Source organism: Carcharodon carcharias, chromosome 6 (genome assembly GCF_017639515.1).
Source record: "Carcharodon carcharias isolate sCarCar2 chromosome 6, sCarCar2.pri, whole genome shotgun sequence".
Taxonomy (NCBI): Eukaryota; Metazoa; Chordata; class Chondrichthyes; order Lamniformes; family Lamnidae; genus Carcharodon; species Carcharodon carcharias.
In genome coordinates this window covers 153,127,928-153,147,335 of record NC_054472.1, presented here as the reverse complement: position 1 = coordinate 153,147,335, position 19,408 = coordinate 153,127,928, and positions in this window count along the sequence as shown.

The following is a 19,408-nucleotide window of genomic DNA, read 5'->3' as shown; positions in this document are numbered from 1 at the left end:
GCCCTATGTTATCTTCTGTGTAATACTGACAACCCTATATTATTCTCTGTGTAATACAGCCAGCCATTTGTTATCCTTGGTGTAATCCTGCCAGCCTACATGTCTGTCCTTGGCTTGCTGCATTGTTCCAGTGAAGCAAACCGGAGGAACAGCACCTCATCTTCCGACTAGGCACTTTACAGCCTTCCAGACTGAATATTGAATTCAACAACTTTAGCTCTTGAACTCCCTCCTCCATCCCCACCCCCTTTCCGTTTCTTCCCCCTCCCTTTTGTTTTTGTTTTTTCCAATAATTTATATAGATTTTTCTTTTTCCACTTATTTCCATTATTTTTACATCTATACCTTTTATGCCCTGTTAGTCTTATTCTATCCCACCCCCACTAAAGCTGTACCTTGTGTGTCCTGCCATCCATTTTTAATTAGCACACTTGTTTAGATAATATCACCACCTTCAACACCTCTTTGTTCTTTTATCTATGACTCTTTTGATTATCTGCTCCTATCACTGCTTGCTTATCCTTACAACCACACCCCACCCCCCACTTCTTTCCCCCCCACCCACCCCCACCTTAAACTAGCTTATATTTCACCCCTCTCCTAATTTTACTCAGTTCTGTTGAAGGGTCTTGAGGACTCGAAACGTCAACTTTTTTCTTCTCCGCCGATGCTGCCAGACCTGCTGAGTTTTTCCAGGTAATTCTGTTTTTGTTTTGGATTTCCAGCATCTGCAGTTTTTTGTTTTTAGCCCAATATTATCCTTGGAGTAATAAAGCCAGCCTTATATTATCCTCCGTGTAATCCTGACAACCCTATCTAATCCTCGGCTTTATACTGCCAGCCCTATATTATCTTGTTTATTAATGCCAGCCAGCTATTATCCTCTGTGTAATACTGCCAGCCCTACATTATCCTTTTTGTAATACAGCCAGCCGTATATTATCCTCCTGTAATACTGCCAGCCTTAAATTTTCCACTGTGTAATAATGCCAGCTCTATCTTATCCTCGGTTTAATAATCCCAGCACCATATTTTCCTCTGTGTAATACTGCCAGTCCTATGTTATCCTCTGTCTAATACTGCCAGGCCTAGATTATCTTCTTTGTAATACTAACAGACCTATATTATCTTTTGTGTATTACTGCCAGCCCTATATTAACCTCTGAGTAATACTGCCAGCCCTACATCACCCTCCTCGTAATAATGTCAGCCCGATATTATCCTCTCTGTAATGTTGCCAGTTCTATATTATCCTCTGCATAATACTGCCAGCCATATATTAACCTCTACCACATTGATTAAGGACAACATTATGGTCCTGGAGAGAGGAGATGTCCCAGATGGGCAAAGGACAGAATCTACTTGCCGAGAGCTAAGCTACAATTACATTGCTTGGTGTAGTCTACAGGCTACCAACTACTTGCAAAGATGTAGAAGAACAAATTTAGAGGAAATTTAAGAGAAGTAAAAGAATTATAGAGTAATTATAATGCAGGATTTTAATTATCTGCAAATGGACTGGGACAGTGGTAGTGTAAAGAGCAGGGAAGGGCAAGAGTTCCTAGAGTGTGTTCAGGACAAATTTCTACAGCAGTAAGTTTCCAGTCCAACAATAATGGAGGCACTGCTGAACCTGTTTCTTGGGAATGAGGTGAGCTGAATGGATCAAATATCGATAGGGAAATGTTAAAGTAATCATGGGTGGCTTTAATCCACATATAGACTAGGCAAACCAAATTAGCAATAATACTGTGGTGGATGAATTTCTGGAGTGTTTACAAGATGGTTTTTTTAGACCAGTATGTCCAATCCTCCATCACCCCAATACCTCATCCCCTTGCCATGGCACCTTTCCATGCAATCGCAGAAGATGCAACACCTGCCCCTTTACCTCCTCCCTCCTCACTCCTCAATTCTTTCAGGTGAAGCAGTGCTTCACTTGCACCTCCTTCAATCTGATCTACTGTATTCATTGCTCCCAATGCGGTCTCCACTAGACTGGGGAGACCAAACGCAGACTGGGTGACCGCTTTGCAGAACACCTTCGGTCTGTCTGCAAGCATGATCCAGACCTTCCTGTCGCTTGCCATTTCAACACGCCACCCTGCTCTCATGCCCACATGTCCACCCTTGGCCTGCTGCAATGTTCCAGTGAAACCCAACACAAACTGGAAGAAAAGCATCTCATCTTCCGATTAGGCACTTTGCAGCCTTCCAGACTTAACATTCAGTTCAATAACTTAATACCATGAACTATCTCCTCTGTCTTCACATCATTTATAATCCTTTTTTTTAAAATTCATTTTATTTGTTATTTATTTATTTTTATTTTTATTCACTTATTCACTGTTTTATCCCTTTTTCTATTCTTTATCCCCACCAACCAACCCTGCCTCCACCAAAAGGGCCATCTGTCACTTCTTCTATGTTGTTCTTTCACAGAGTGCTGACCCTTGTTCTGCTATTAACACATTCTGCTTTTTTACCTTTATGCCACTATCAGCACCTTCTTTAGTCTTCACCACCATCATGAACACTCCCTTTGTCTTCTTTCCATGACATCTTGTCAATCTTTCCTTGGCCCCCAACTATCCTGCTGACCTATCCTGCTTTACCTGCTCCACTCCCCTTAAACAGTATAAAGTCCATTACATTTCTACTTCTTTTCAGCTCTGAAGAAGAATATAGTGGATTCGAAATGTTAACTCTGCCAGAATTTTGAGGTCGGTGGGCGGGCACGGAGGGAGGGCCCATGAGTGGCTGGAAAACGGTCTGCCATCCACAATTGGGCCCCAACCACAATTTCACGCTGGTGGGCCTATTAAGGGCTGCCCATGAATAGCATTGGCTGGGAAGGCCGCAGGGGGGTGGGGGCCTGTCAGCCACCAGGTCCAATGGCAACCCAGCAGCCCGTTTAAAAGCAACCCAGGCAGCCCCTGGCAGGCTGCTATCCTGTGCTTTCGCTGTGGAGTCGAGTACGGTTGGACACAGCAGGCAGGGGGGCAGGTTGGGTGGGCACTCGGCCGCCCCCCGGCTTTTCTCCTGAAGGAGGTGGCAATCAGGAGGGACATCCTTGTCCCCAGGGATGGGAGGAGGAGGCCAACACACCTCAGCAAGAGGGCATGGGAGGAGGTTGCAGCAGTGGTGAGCTGCCATGATGTGGTGCGATGCAGCTGGATCCAGTGCCGGAAGCATTTCAGTGACCTGCTGCACTCAGGAAGGGTGAGTACCATGTTGACATAGGTCAGTGTGCAGAAGTGTTAAGGTGTGGCTGACACTCGGGGACCTCAGGGGTGCTAGAGTCTGAGTGCCGGAGCTGGCCAAGGGGGTGAGCCCTGGCTGCTTGGACTGAGTGCCTTGCAGCTCAAGGGCCATGACTTGGATATGCCCTGCTAGGTGCTGTTCAGAATTGGTTGGCCAGCCTGCAATGGAGCTGCAGGTACAGAGTGGACTAATCAATGCCCCTCTGTTGTTTCAGGAGAAGACGGCCTATAATGGTATTGAAAGCGTGCGGACTAGTGCAGGCCCCACTAGCCTCTTAATCCTGTCCAGATACGAGCAAGATCCGCTGGAGCTTGAGAGCCGGCATGCACCCCATGCAACCAGATGTGGAGAGGCGGGGGTGCCAGATGAAGGTAAGAGTGCAGTGCACAGAGAGTCAATTTTCAGTTTGTGCAGCCATTCTAGTGTAGTCCCTTCATTGATATGAGCCTCAAACCTGGAGCCCTCATTGATCATTGGAAGACGAGGACACCAAGATGCAGATCTTCAAGATCTCACCAGGGTGACTAGCATGCATCATGATCGTGTGTTGACTTTAATTAATCACATGTCCTTGTTCTCCCTTTTAGGCTTGCCAGTAGGTGTTCACTCTGTGGATCCCAAAGGGCCACCCCTGACACAGGAAGACCACCGAGCTTCTGTTGCACCTGCTCACATCGACTCTCTAAAGAAGGCACCAAGCACAGATACCAGCACCTCGGTGGGCATGAATATCTTGGTGCACATTGTTGAAGGCACTTCACTCTTACTTGAGGTGCAGGTAGAGGCAGAGAGTTCCCAGGGCACCGGCAGTCGGAGGACTGCTGGGGACCAGAATGATGCTCAGTTGAAGGTTGATGATGATCCTTTGGAGTCGTCCATTGTGTGGCAGATGTTGGATGTTGTAGGATTGGAATGCCCTCCAACTGGACTTTATTAGATATAAAAACCCCAAAGACCTTGCTTAATGGACATAAACACTGGAAAACAAAACAGGCCAAACCTCAACACAGAGGCAGGCTGTACCCCAAGAGGTTAATCTTCAAACATGTCAATACCGAAAACAAATTGATACTGTATAAAGACACTGGGGCATTATCATCTCAAAGACCCAAAGGAGGTGCCATCAGGCAATCTAATTAAAGAAACTGGGAGACCATCACTGCCAATGGCCCAAGACAACAGCCATCATACAAATAAACATTGACAACAGCTAAGGAGAAATAGATCTTATCACGTGCACGTTAACTTGAGATTCAGAGACATCACACTGGGCTGGGGTCCATTGTCTTCGTTAAGGAAACAACATTGCAATGAATGTGTTGTCTGAAGCAAGGCATGAACCAGACCAAAGAGATTAAGGGGTGTTAAGCACCGACCATCCAAACAAAATGTGCTCCAGGAAATGTACTTGGATAATATAATCTAGATTTGTAATAAAAAGGCCAAGGCTGTGGGGTCTGGGACTGCAGCCACCAAGGAGGATCAGGAATGGTCAACCTGATTCACGGACGTACAGCTTGCATTGGAACAATCAGCCCTGTGGGGAGTTAAGTATCAGCCAGATCCACGGATTTTGGGGCTGAGAAATAAGGACAGTTTTAAGGATAGTAGTTAAACCCTGAAAGGGGGTTTGAGTTGGACCGAGTAAGTTTTGGGGCAGAAACGTGGGGTTTTGCCTATGGTTCTATGTTTCAGTGGAGTTTTATACATATGTTTGTGGTTTAGAGTATTGTGCAGTGTCATTACATTAGTTTAAAGCTCTTGTATTAGGGGCAGTGGAGGTGTTCTGTCAAAAAATAAGTTTGTGGTTGAGCCTAAACCTGTGCCCCTGTGAATTTGTCCTTTATAAAATCCTAAAGTCAAGAACCAACAGTAAAGGTAAACGAACCCTTCACGATGTCCATGAGGGTATGCGTGCCATGGTCTCCATGATGGAGGAGTCCATGTGGAGCATAAGCACTGCGTTGACCGTCATGGCCAAGTGTCCTGCCTCCTCCATTGAGAGAGTGGCGACTCTCACGGAAAGGCAGCTCCAGGGACAGAATGAAGGCTTCCTGGGGTTGCACTCGGACCTGCAAGCCCTCACAGGCACTGAACTCAGCTGGTCAGTGTCCGTGTGGGAGATGGATGAGGCACCCAGTATCCTAGCTAGGTTCCCGTCCACCAATGGTGAGCAGGGAGGTCCAGAGTGACTTCGCATTGGCGCACGAGCCGTCTGTCATCTCTGCAGGCCCCTCTCAGGATGACGGCAGCAGCTCCTCCACCCCTCTGCCAGTGTCCGTAGCATCTGATGAGGCCGCAGCAACTGGGTAGAGGCCAGCCGTGGCATTGGCCGCTCGTTCCCAGGCAGGGCCAGCACAGGCTTCACTGGCCAAAGAACGATCACCATGATCATCAAGGCCGACAAGACTGCACATTCAGCAGGCTGTCTCCAATGCCGGTGCCAGCATGGGGGCAGAAAAACGTAAGATGCAGCACTCGCAACCGTAAGTTAAAGACACTATGAGCACAAGAGCGACAGGCCACGGGTGGGTTTATGGGCAGATTTTTCCAGTCCGTGAGTGGTGACAGGGCCCACTCGCCGATGCGTAAAATGACGTGGGTATAGGTCAGGCATGCGTCCCAGCGTCACCCCACGTCATTTAGATTTTCAGTTCAGCGGGCGCGCAGCCAAATTGGTTGCATGCCTGCCGAACTGTCAACGGCCTATTAAGGCTATTAAAAAGCTACTTAACCTGATTGATGGATCTGCCTGTCCAACCTTAATGTTGGTGGGCAGGCTGGGAGCCCAGGCGGGCCTTGGAACAAGTATGAAACCTCATCTACGGGCGGGATGAGGTTTCATGAGGGTCTTTAAATTTTTACGAAAGGTTTCAATAAAATATGGACATGTCCCAACTCATGTGACAATGTCACATGAAGGGACATGACAGGGAAATTTTTTAACCTCTTTATTTAAACTTTTAAATCAGAGACGATCTCCCTGAGGCAGCACTTTGCCTCAGGGAGATCTGTGCGCTCTTTCGTTTGCATGCACGAAAGAGCGAACTCCCAGCTGAGGGAATCCAACCCCGCTAGCACAGAGATAAAAACAAAAAAACTGCGGATGCTGGAAATCCAAAACAAAAACAGAATTACCTGGAAAAACTCAGCAGGTCTGGCAGCATCGGCGGAGAAGAAAAGAGTTGACGTTTCGAGTCCTCATGACCCTTCTACAGAACTTGAGTGAATCCAAGAAAGGGGTGAAATATAAGCTGGTTTAAGGTGTGTGTGTGGGGGGGGTTGTTTGGGTGGGGGGAGAGAAGTGGAGGGGGTTGGTGTGGTTGTAGGGACAAACAAGCAGTGATAGAAGCAGATCATCAAAAGATATCACAGACAACAGAACAAAAGAACACATAGGTGTTAAAGTTGGTGATATTATCTAAACGAATGTGATAATTAAGAATGGATGATAGGGCACTCAAGGTATAGCTCTAGTGGGGGTGGGGGGAGCATAAAAGATTTAAAAATATTTAAAAATAATGGAAATAGGTGGGAAAAGAAAAATCTATATAATTTATTGGAAAAAACCAGAGGAAGGGGGAAACAGAAAGGGGGTGGGGATGGAGGAGGGAGCTCAAGACCTAAAGTTGTTGAATTCAATATTCAATCCGGAAGGCTGTAAAGTGCCTAGTCGGAAGATGAGGTGTTGTTCCTTCAGTTTGCGTTGGGCTTCACTGGAACAATGCAGCAAGCCAAGGACAGACATGTGGGCAAGAGAGCAGGGTGGAGTGTTAAAATGGCAAGCGACAGGGAGGTTTGGGTCATTCTTGCGGACAGACCGCAGGTGTTCTGCAAAGTGGTCACCCAGTTTACGTTTGGTCTCTCCAATGTAGAGGAGACCACATTGGGAGCAATGAATGCAGTAGACTAAGTTGGGGGAAATGCAAGTGAAAAGTGAAGGGGCAGGTGTTGCATCTTTTGCGTGGGCATGGGGTGGTGCCATAGGAGGGGGTTGAGGAGTAGGGGGTGATGAAGGAGTGGACCCCCTCATTGTGTGCAGCCGCATCCACTGTGTCAACGTCTTCATCGTCCACTGTGTCCCCCTCTTTCCAGCACAAGATTATGCAGAGCACAACACGCTACCACTATCACCAACACATGATCTGGGGTGTACTGGAGTGCGCCCCCTAAGCGGGCCAGCCATTGGAAGCAGATCTTGAGGAGACCAATGGCTCTCTCCCCCACAGCCCTTGTGGAGGCACCTATTGTTCCGCTGCTCAGCTTCTGTTCTTGCACAGGGACCGCATAGCACTTCCTGGTGGACGTCATGCTGGGCGGCTTTAATTGGCCCGCCCACATAAAATGGAGGCCTGCCCCCGACCAGGGGGCGCCAATCGGAGGCCGGCCCACTGCGTCCACTCCCGCTCTGAGCCCGATGCCTTCGTCAACAGGAAGGGCTTCCACTCCATGAATGTGCAGATAGTGTGTGATCACAGGATGCTGATTCTACAAGTCTGTGCAAGGTACCCAGGCAGATCCCACAACGCCTACATCCTCAGACACTCCCAGGTGCCGGGGCTCTTCAGTGCTCCAGTCTGGCTGGATGGATGGCTGCTGGGTGACAAGGGCTATCCCCTCAGAAGGTGGCTCATGACGCCTCTCCACCATCCAAGAACAGAAGCTGAGCAGCAGTACAATAGGTGCCTCCACAAGGGCTGTGGGGGAGAGAGCCATTGGTCTCCTCAAGATCTGCTTCCGATGGCTGGACCGCTTAGGGGGCGCACTCCAGTACACCCCAGATCATGTGTTGGTGATAGTGGTAGCATGTTGTGCTCTGCATAATCTTGCGCTGGAAAGAGGGGGACACAGTGGACGATGAAGATGTTGACACAGTGGATGCGGCTGCACACGATGAGTCCAGCACTGATTCAGAGGATGAGGAAGCACAGGGCAATGATGAGGGGCTGAACGCTGACCCAGGACTACATCAAGGAGGCAGGGATACCCGGGAGACTTTAATCCAATGAACCTTCAGCTAGTTCCACAGAAATGGATCAGGAGGATCAGCCTTGCCTGGCTCTTCCAAACTTGGCACTTAAGTGCTACATCTGCCACTTCATCAGCTGCAAATAAGGGCTTTGGACATAAACCTCAATATCCACTCAAACACTCATGACATGTCTGTAAAACATACAAATGCAGCACAAAGGAGCCACACTCAGCCATGGTAACATATCTGGATTTAATTTCATCCATGATATGGTGCAACAAAATGAAAGCAAAACGTTTTTACAACAGCAAGAAATAATAATTCCCTAATCTAGGGCCAACGCAAAAGCACCAGTGAGAAACACATGGTGTGCCTAAGGTGCCTTATGCTTACGTTTACTGGTGCTACATCTTGGTGCCGTTACATTGCTCGGAGTGGCTTCTGAGACAGCCTGCTGACTCTGTTGTCCTGGTGGCCTCGATGATCTTTGCAGACGTCCTCTGGCCCGTGGAGCCTGTGCTAGCCCCACCTGGGAGGCAGCAGCCAATTCCACCGCTGGCATCTCCTCAGTCACCGCAGTCTCATTGGATGCAGCGGTCACTGGCAGAGGGATGGAGGAGCAGCTATCCTCATCCGCAGGGCCCTGAGAGGGGCCTGCAGAGATGACAGGCAGCTGCTGCACCAACGTGAGGTAACTTCGGACCTCCCTGCTCACCGTGGATAGATGGGCACCGAGCTGAGATACCTGGTGTCCAGACCATCTCCCACATTGCCAATGACCAGCTGTGGCAACTGGCGCTGTGAGGGCTTGCAGGTCCCCAGGAGAAGCTGCTTGTATTCCTGGAAGCCCCTCTCCAGGAGAGTCACTGCTCTTTCCATGGAGGAAGCATGACCCTCTGACATGAGGCTCATGGCATCACTCATGCTCCGTGTGGGCTCCACCACCATGGACACCAAGTGAAGCATGGCCTCATGCAACACTCCCAGATGCTCCCACACACCCGGCCACATTTCCTGTAGCTGCTGTGTTGTGGACGACTCCAGACGCACATCATCATGCACCGACTAAGCATGTGCCTAGTCCCCTGCAGTGCTCCAGCTGCTGGCGCTATTGGCACTCTCTGTCTCTGCCATCTTCTCCAGCAATTGTGAAGTGCCCTCTCCATTGTGCCCCTGCACACTAGCCGAGGTTGCAATTCTCACCGATGTGCTAGTATCTGCGCTGGTGCCTGCCTGGCAGAAATGGTGTGATGGAGGTGACAGTTCACGGCCCTCAGGTGTGAGAGGGGGCATCTGTAATGGATTCTGGTCACCAGCCTCAATGATGCTGAAAATAACAACAAGGACAGTAGATCAGTTAGCGTCCACACAGTGACACACTTCATCCCTTTCCCCTAGGCTCATTATGCGCTCAACCTTCCAGAACCTTAGGAGACAAACATTGGTGGGGTGGCGTATGGTCAGGAGGAGGCCCAAACATTACAGGCAGATACAGACGGGCTGCTTAGGTGGCCTAAGGAATGCCAAATGGAAGGTTATGTGAATAAGTATGAGGTGATGCACTCAGACAGGACAAACAAAGTACGGAAATACACAAGGAATGGTAGGACCGTGGAAAGTAAGGAGGATCAGAGGGACCTTGCTGGGCATGTTGATAGGCCCGTTAAGGTGGTGGGACAGGTACATAAAGCGTTTAAGAAGGTAAATGCCATACTTATCTTTATTAGCCAAGGAATAGAATGTAGGAACAGGGAGGTCATGTTGCAAGTGCAGAAAACGTTGTTGAGGCTACAGCTATACTTCTGCGTGCAGTTGTGATCAGCGCTTCTTGGGAGGGATGTGATTGGATTGAAGAGAATGCAAAGGTCGCTGACCAGGATTCATGCTGGGCTGAAGAGTTGGAGTTATGAGGACACATAGCATAGACTGGGGATATTTGCCATGGAGCAGAGGAGATTGAGGGGTGACGTTATTGAGCTTCATAACATTATGGGGGGCATAGATCGGGTGGACAGAAAGCAACTTTTCCCCTTGGCGGAGGGATGACTAACCTGGTGGCATTTATTTAAGGTAAGGGGCATGAGGTTGACAGGTGAGGTGGAGTAACTTTTGCACACAGTAATGTGGGACACACTGGCTGAAAGGGTGGTGGATGCAGAAACCCGCCTAACATGTAATAAGTATTTGGATGTACAGTTGCGATGCCATGGCATACAAGGCCATGGGGATAGTGGTCAGAAATGGGATAAGGCGACTTTGGAAGGTGCTGAACATGCACATCTCCAGAGGGCTGAGGGACCTTTGTTTATGACCCACACATTTGACTCTATCAGTCTGTGAATGAGCAGTGTTGCAACATTAACAATCTCAGCAATCATCAGTGCTTTGGATAGTGGGAAGACAGAGCGGATGGGATTGTGGCCCTCAAATACCTGGCCACTCCACACCAGCTTCACTGACGCCTGTGGACCTGGGCATAAGGAGCCTTTTAAGCTCCAGGGCTTCCTGCTCAAAACAGCTCAATATCACCAACCGGGCCTGGCCGCCTCCAGTGTGCAAACATTCAGAAGCATTGTGCGCATTTTTCTTCTGCAAAACAGAGAAGACCATTCATTGGGGCTAACAGCACATGTACTCTGAATGCGCACACCGCACCCCAACCACAGTGGCCCAACTGAGGCCTCCAGTGCCTCCTCTCCATGCTACTGCTGATCAGTCACAAAAATATAGTACAACTGCTCCCAACCTAACTGCCCACCGCTCCACCCCCCCCCCCGCCCCACCACTCACCACCCCCCCCCAACCAATGGCCACCTTGGACGCATTCTGTGACCATCATTTTCAGAAACACACGGTCTTAGCTCCCATGGCAAGGAGGCGCAACTAGGTGCAGCGCCGAGGGCACCAGTTAGCTCTTGGCCATGAGACCTTGAGGCTCCCCTTCCAGCATCTCATTGCCATGAACAGGACATGCGTTGGAGTTCTGAGTATGCACCTAGCTGCATCTCCTGCAGGTTGCCCCAGACTAGTCATGTGCGACTAAGACCAACACATGGTGCGAGGAGTACCCATTTTCTCATGAACCACTGAATCTGACGTAAGCATCGTCACTTTCTGTTTGCCCGCCCACCGTGCAACAAATTCCCAATATGAGACAATGCAGTCACGACAGTAAGACTTCAGAGGTGGGAGCGGGGGGGGCCTCAAAGGCTAAGGCTACCTGCTGGGTTAAATGGCAAATGCCAACATTGTCCTCGCCCTTCCAGAGCACAGCAAATTATTGAAGCGCTTACGGCACTGGATCCGTAATGGGAGCTCACCGCCTCTGCCACCTCCTACCAGGCACACTTCGTCATGTGGAAGGGGGCCTCCTATTCCTATCCTGGGGAAACAGCACCTCCTGTCTGCTGCCATCTCCTGGAGAAGGGCAGCAAGGCAATCGTCAGAAAAGCGAGGGGCACATTGGCCCCCCCGCTGGCCTACCCTGCAGCCTACCCTGCTCCTGGGCCAGATCCTACAGCCTACTTTCCTCCTCTGGCCTTCCCGCAACATTGGCCTGCTGTGCAAACTCCCTGCGGTGCGACCTGCAGCTGGCCATAGTGAACAGCCTAAAGGAGGCTGCCAGGCCTATTTTTGAACAGACTGCCGGGTCACCATTGGACCCGGTGGTCTGTATACGGCCGCCGCAAATTCAGACTGCCGGTCTCCACGGGAGTCAGAAATGTGCTGGTCAGGCCTTAATTGGCCCGCCCACGCAAAATGGCAGTGCGGCCCCGATCTTGGGCGGCGATCAGGTCTGCGGCCGCCCGCGTCAGCACCTGCTCCGCCTGCCCACCAAACGCAAAATTTTGGCCTTAGAAAATATCAATGGGATTAGACAAAGTCAACATGGATTTATGAAAGAGAAATTATATTTGACAAACCTGCTGAAGTTTTTTGAGGACATAACTAACAGAATAGATAAGGGAGAACCAGTGGATGTGGTATTTGGATTTTCAGAAAGCTTTTGATAAAGTCCCACATAAGAGATTAGTATGCCAAATTAAAGCACATGGGATTGGGGGTAAAATGTTGGCATGGATTGAGAATTTATTAGCAGGCAGGAAACAAAGAGTAGGAATAAGTGGTTCTTCTTCAGAAAGCAGGTGGTTGCTAGTGGGGTACCGCAGCGATCAGTGCTTAGGCCCCAGCTATTCACAATATGTTTGGGTGAGGGAACCAACTGTAATATTTCGAAGTTAGCTGACTGTTTCAAACTAGGTGGGAATATGAGTGGTGAGGAGGGTGTTAAGAGGCTTCAAGGCGATTTAGATATGTTGTGAGTGGGTAAATACATGGCAGATACAGTATAACATGGATAAGTGTGAAGTCATCCACTTTGGTAGGAAAAACAGAGTGGCAGAGTATTATTTAAATTGTGTTAGATTGGGAAATGTTGATGTACAAAGGGACCTGGGTGTCCTTGTACACCAATCACTGAAAGCAAGCATGCAGGTGCAGCAAGCAGTTAAGAAGACAAATGGTATGTTCGCCTTCATTACGAGAGGACTCGCGTATAGCAGCAAGGATGTCTTACTGCGGCTATACAGGGCCTTGGTGAGACCACACCTGGAGCATTGCATGCAGTTTTGGTCTCCATACCTAAGAAAGGATATACTTGCCAAAGAGGGAGTGCAGTGAGGGTTCACCAAACTGATTCCTGGGATGGCAGGATTGTCATATGAGTAGGGATCGGGCCGACTAGGCCTGTATTCACGAGTTTAGAAAAAAATGAGAGAGGATCTCTTGAAATGTATAAATTTCTGACAGGGCTGGACAGACTGGATGTAGGAATGATGTTTCCTCTGGTTGGGGGGGTCTAGAACAAGGGGTCACTATCTCAGGATATGGGGTAGGCCAAGAGTTATACAATTGTGTGATAACCAGTACTTTCAGCTTGTTAAAAGAAGTTTGCTTTAAAATAAATTAATCATTCTGAGTTTTTGATAGAAGCCTTGTCAGAGTCTCTTTTCTTCTGGGCCCTAAAGATATAGCTACACAATTGGCCATTTTGGTGAGGAAGTTAAACATTTGAAACTAGTGCTGCAGCCTGCAGAGTAGTGGGGCTTGATAATTCATGTACTCCTCCAATCCCAGTCGAAACAATATGGACTTCTTGCTTAGGGTACTTCTAGGGTTGGGGTACACCAGATACTGGCCAACCTGCAATACCTCACCTGAACAAAGACTGATCATTCCCTCAGCTGACATCTCCCTCCTTACATCCAGCAGGGGTCACCAGATAGCAATCAGATTTTGCCCTTTCTGCCTTTCCGATGCGATTTTAAACCAAGAATCCTAGGGCAGAATTTTGCCATTGGCGAGCAGGGGCACATCATCCCGCCCCATTTAAATTTTCAGGAAGGCGGGAGTGCAGCAAAATCAGCTGTGCGCCCGCCGCCCTGTCAATGGCCAACTGGGGCCATTGACAGGATCATTAAAACAATTAAAGGATCTGCCCGTCCAATCTTAAGGTTGGTGGGCAGGCCAGGATCCCCGGCGGCAACTGGATAAAACATGAAACCTCATCCAGCAGCGGGATGTGGTTTCGTGCAAGGTTTTAAAGATTTTAATAAAGTTATTCTGTAAATTATGAACATGTCCCATCTCATGTGACATTGCCATATGACGGGAACATGTTAGAGAATTATTTATTTTCTATTTTTAATATTGTTGAAAGTGGAAGTGATCACCCTGAGGCTGCATTTAGTCTCAGGGAGATGTGCGCTCTTTGGTGCACATGTGCGAAAGAGCGCACTCTCGCTTTTAGGGAATCCTCCCCACCCGCACAGGAAGCGCGACGTCATGCTGGGCGGGCCTTAATTGGCCCGCTCACTTAAAATGGTAGCGCGGCCCACTTCTCCGGTGGGGATCGGCTCCCCACCCGCCGGAGATTGGGTCGGGCCCACCCGCCCGACAGGCAGAAAATTCTGCCCCTAGTGCATGTTCTGGTTCAGAAGGACTTCAAAAACCCTACGGCTCTATTTGAAGAAGAGCAGTACGCCTCATGTTGTGGCCTACATTATGCCCGCAACCAATAAATAGACTAAATGGTCATTTATCAAATTAACCTTTGTGGAGTTTTGCTGTGCATGAAAAGCCCATGAGTCACACATATAACAGCACTAACTGAATTTCAAAGTAATTCATTAACTATGAAGCATCTTGGGACATTTCTGAGGTGATGTAAGTACAGCTTCCTTCTTTCCTTTCCTCTAAGCCTAGTTTTAGCACTCCTATCTGTGGCTCTTGTTTCTGTGTAGGTAATCCAGTGCTAGTACTAAAGGAGTGGTGCACTGTTGGAGGTCCATCCTTTGTACCCTGTCAGGTGTATGGAAAAGATCCCATGGCAATATTTCAGGCAAGAGGAGATAGGTTTTTCCTGGTGGCCTAGCCAAGATCATCCCTTAATATGATAGTAAATAATGTGTGATAATAAATAATGTTCTTTGTTTTTACATTCACAGAAGCTTGCTGCATTTGCTGTTCAAATTCGCCATCTTCAAGTTGTTTAAATATTGTGGCCTAGAAATTTGGACAAGTTCCTGATTGCAAATGCAGAGGGGGTGAGGAGGCACCTTAGTTAGGCACCTGATTAGTAATCAGATTAGCTGGTTATTTATCTAATTGTGTTTTGTGGGATCTTGCTGTATGCAAATTAGCTGCTCCATTTCCTACATTAGAACAGTAATATAGGTATTACATTACTTCAAAGAAAATACTTCATTGGCTGTAAAGCACTTTGGGAAGTCATGAAGTTGAGAAAAATTCTCTATAAATACAAACCTTTCTTTTCTAGCTGTGATTGACAACCAAATTTCCTGGTGTATCTGGCTCAGCTGGATAAATTCACTGAGCAAGGGCAGGAATAAATCCTTTCATGTTATCATCAACGTCAAACTTACCTTAACATTGGCACTGATGGCAATGGGTTACATAAGAGATAGCGGAGAGCTGGTGATGAATTACAGAGAGGAAATTAGAGGACTGGCATTATGCAACAGGCACTAAAGAGGGCTAAATGCAAATTACTGCGGATGCTGGAAATCTAAAACAAAAACAGGAAATGGGGTATGTGGAACATTCCTTGTTCCAGTCCTACTCAGGCCCCCTCCCACAACTCTTTCTCCAGTACATTGATAACTGTTTCGGTGCCGCTTCATGCTCTTGTCTAGAACTGGAAAAAATTATCAATTTTGCTTCCAATTTCCACCCCTCCGCCACCTTCATCTGTTCCATCTCAAACATTTCCCTTCCCTTCCTTGACCTTCTGTCTCCATTCCTGGTGATAGACTTGTCTACCAATATTCATTATGAGCCCATCGACTCCCACAACTACTGCGACTACAGGTCCTCACTCCCTGCTTCCTGTAAGGACTCCAAACCATACTCTCAGTTCCTTCGCCTCCATTGCATCTGTTCCAAAGATGCCACTTTCCAATCCGGCTCTTCTGACATGTCGTCCTTCTTCATTAACTGAAGTTTTCCTCCCACTGTGGTTGACAAGGCCCTCAGCCTTGTCCGACCCATCTCCTGCACCTCTGCCCTCACACCTTCCCCCCACCCCTCCCAGCACCATGATAGGGTCCCCCTTGTCTTCACTTTTCAACCCGCCAGCCCCTGCATTCAAAGTATCAACCTTTGCCATTTCTGCCAACTCCAGCATGATGCCACCACCAAACACATCTTCCCCTCAACCCCCACCCCGTCGGCATTCCATAGGGGCCACTGCCGCTGGAACACCCTGATCCACTCCTCCATCATCCCCAATACCTCATTCACTTCCTATGGCACCTTCCCATGCAATTTCAGAAGGTGCAACATCTGCCCCTTTACCATCTCCCACCTCACCATCCAAGGGCCAAAACACTCCTTTCAGATGAAGCAACACTTAACTTGCACCTCCTTCAATTTGGTCTAATGTATTCGCTGTTCCCAATGTGGTCTCCTCTATATCGGGGAGGCCAAACGCAGACTGGGTGACGACTTTGTGGAACACCTCCAGTCTGTCCGCAAGCATGACCCAGACCTTCCGGTCGTTTGCCATTTCAATAAATCACCCTGCTCTCACGCCCACATGTCCGTCCTTGGCCTGCTGCAATGTTCCAGTGAAGCCCAACTGTTAAATAGTCATGCGGACTCGAAACGTTAACTGTGCTCCCTTCCACAGTTGCTGCCAGAACTGCTGAGTTTTTCCAGGTATTTTTGTTTTTGTTTTCAATTTCCAGCATCCTCAGTTATTGCTTTTATCTTGGAGGAACAGCACCTCACTTAACAACCTTCTGGACTTGAGATCAACAACTTCAGACCATGAAATGTCTCCTCCATTCTCACTCCTTTTTTAATCCCCTTTTTTCTATATTCATTTTTATTTTTATCCATTTTTTATTTTCATTCACTTATCTGTGGTTTTATCCCCTTTTTTATCCCCCGTTCTATTCCATTTTCTATCCCTTTTTTCTCGACCACTGCCACCACCACCCCCTACCCCCACCACCCATCCCCTTAAGGGCCATCTGTTACTTGTTCCATTTTGTTCTTTCGCATAACGCTACCCTTGTTCTGCTATCATCACATCCTGCTTTCTTACCTTAATGCCTCTATCAGCACGTTTTTTTTAGCACTAACCACTACAATTAATCCCTTTGTCCTATAGCTCATGACATCTTTGTCAATCACTCCTTTGTCCCCACCTTTCACTGGCCTTCTATCCAGCTCCACCTGCCCCAGCCCCCTCTAACAGTATAAATTTCATCGCTTTCCACTTCTCTTCAGCTCTGAAGAAAGGTCATATTGACTGGAAACATTAATTCGGTTTCTCTCTCCACAGATTCTGCTAAGCCTGCTGAGTTTTCCCAGCATTTTCTGTTTTTGTTACTAAAGGAGGCTGGTCGTGTTCTACATAGAGGGTAATAGAGGACTGGCAATGACTTACATAGAGGACAATTGATGGCTGACATTCAGTTAAATGCAATGATTTCATGGATCTGGTTAGCAGATTTGTATCAATCTACTTCTTCTGAAGTTTTGGGGGGGCTGACAGTCTGAACAGAATGAGATGAAAGATGAGGAGTGCCGCTAGCTGGACCTCAATGATTGCATTTTAGAAACTTACCCAGAATGCAACAATCCTAGTGCGTTCTGCATTATTCCATTCTTACGAATGTCAAATTTACCTTGTATAGGGATGTAGTCAAATTCTGTCATACATGTCAAGTAACAGGGAACTATAGGCAGTGATTAAGTCGGCACCTTTAATCCCAATAACAGCATTTGAAGAAACTTTTACTAAGGTCATGATTGATTGTGTAGGACCCCTCCCTAAGGCTAACAGTGGAAATCAGTGCTCACTGACAATAATGAATGTGTCTACCAGGTTTCCTGAAGTGATACCTTTAAGAAATATTACAACTAAAAAGATTGTGGAAGAGTTAATTAAATTTTTTACAAGATGGTTTACTTAAGGAAATACCATCAGATCAGGGGTCAAATTTCATGTCACAGCTGTTAAGGAAATAATGAACAGTTTGGGGATAAAACAGTTTAAGTCAACAGCTTATCATCCAGAGTCACAGGGAGCTTTGGAAAGATGGCATCAAACATTAAAAACCATGATGAAAGTATCGTGTCAGGATTATCCACAGGATTAGGTAGAGGAATTCCATTCTTGTTATTTGCCATTGGAGACGCTCCAATGCATCAACTAGCTTTAGCCCTTTTGAACTAATTTATGGTCATGAGGTAAGGGGACCACTAAGATCGATTCATAAGAAATTGGTGGGCCAAAATTCAGAAACTATTCTCTTGGGTTACATATCAAATTTCCAGGAAAGATTTAACCGAGCATGTGAGTTGGCTAGGGAACATTTCAAGATATCACAGCAAGTGATGAAAGTAAATGCCGATAAGAAAGCTAAAGCTCACAGTTTTGCTTCTGGAGAGAAAATATTAGTTTTGTTACCAGTACTAGGTGAGTCATTAAATGCAAGATTCAGTGGGCCTTACAGGATTGAAAAGAAATTGAGTGAAGTAAATTATTTAATAAATACTCCAGATAGGAGAAAGAAGCAGAGGATGTGTCATGTAAATATGCTTAAAAAGCACTTTGACAGGGAAGAGGAACAAAAAAAGATATTAGTGATGGTGGATGATGAGAAAGAGGTAGAAGTGCAGGACTCTGAAATTGATTTTCCTCTAATCAAATTGAATAATGAGAGGGTGTGTGAAAATTTAAATGAAATATTGAGTTACCTTCCAAGCAAATGCCAAAGTGATTTGGAAAAGCTATTGCAGTCGCATAAACCTACTTGTGGGAATAAATTGGGAAAGACACATTTAGCTATACCTGATTTCTCTGTACAGGTTTCATCTTCAATAAGGCAACATCTTTATAGATTAAATCCAGCAAAGTTATCACAAGTATAAAAATAAATTGATTTCATGCTTCAAAATGATATCATTGAGTCTAGTTTCAGTAACTGGAGTTCGCCTTTTGTGCTGGTACCGAAACCAGATGGAACACAAAGGCTGGGTGTGGACTATCGAAAGGTGAATGCGGTGACAAAAGTGGATTCATATCCTATACCACGGTTGGAAGATTGCATTGAGAATGTGGGAGAATATTTATAACATCTGGAAGGATTATTTCCTCGATTACAAGAAGCTAATTTGGTGATGAACTTGGCTAAAGGTGAATTTGCAAAACTGCAAGTTACGCATCTAGGACATACCAATGGCCATGGTAAGGTGGCTCCGAGAGATGCGAAAGTCAAGGCTATCATGGATTTTCCAGTGCCTACAACAAAATGAGAAGTTATGAGATTTCTGGGCATGAGTGGGTTTTACTGGAAATTTGTACCAAATTTTAGCAATGTGGTTGTTCCACTTACTGAACTATTACAAAGGAACAAGAAGTTTCAATGGACACAGGAGCATCAGAAGTCATTTCATAGTTTGAAAACTGCTACACCAGTTTTCGCAGTACCCAATTATGCCAAGCAATTCAAGTTGGCCGGTGATGCAAGTGATATAGGCATTCGGGCTGTACTGTTACAAGAAGATGACATTGGAATTGAAAAACCGATAGGGTATTTTTCATGGAAGCTGAATGTACAACAGAGAAGATATTCAGCA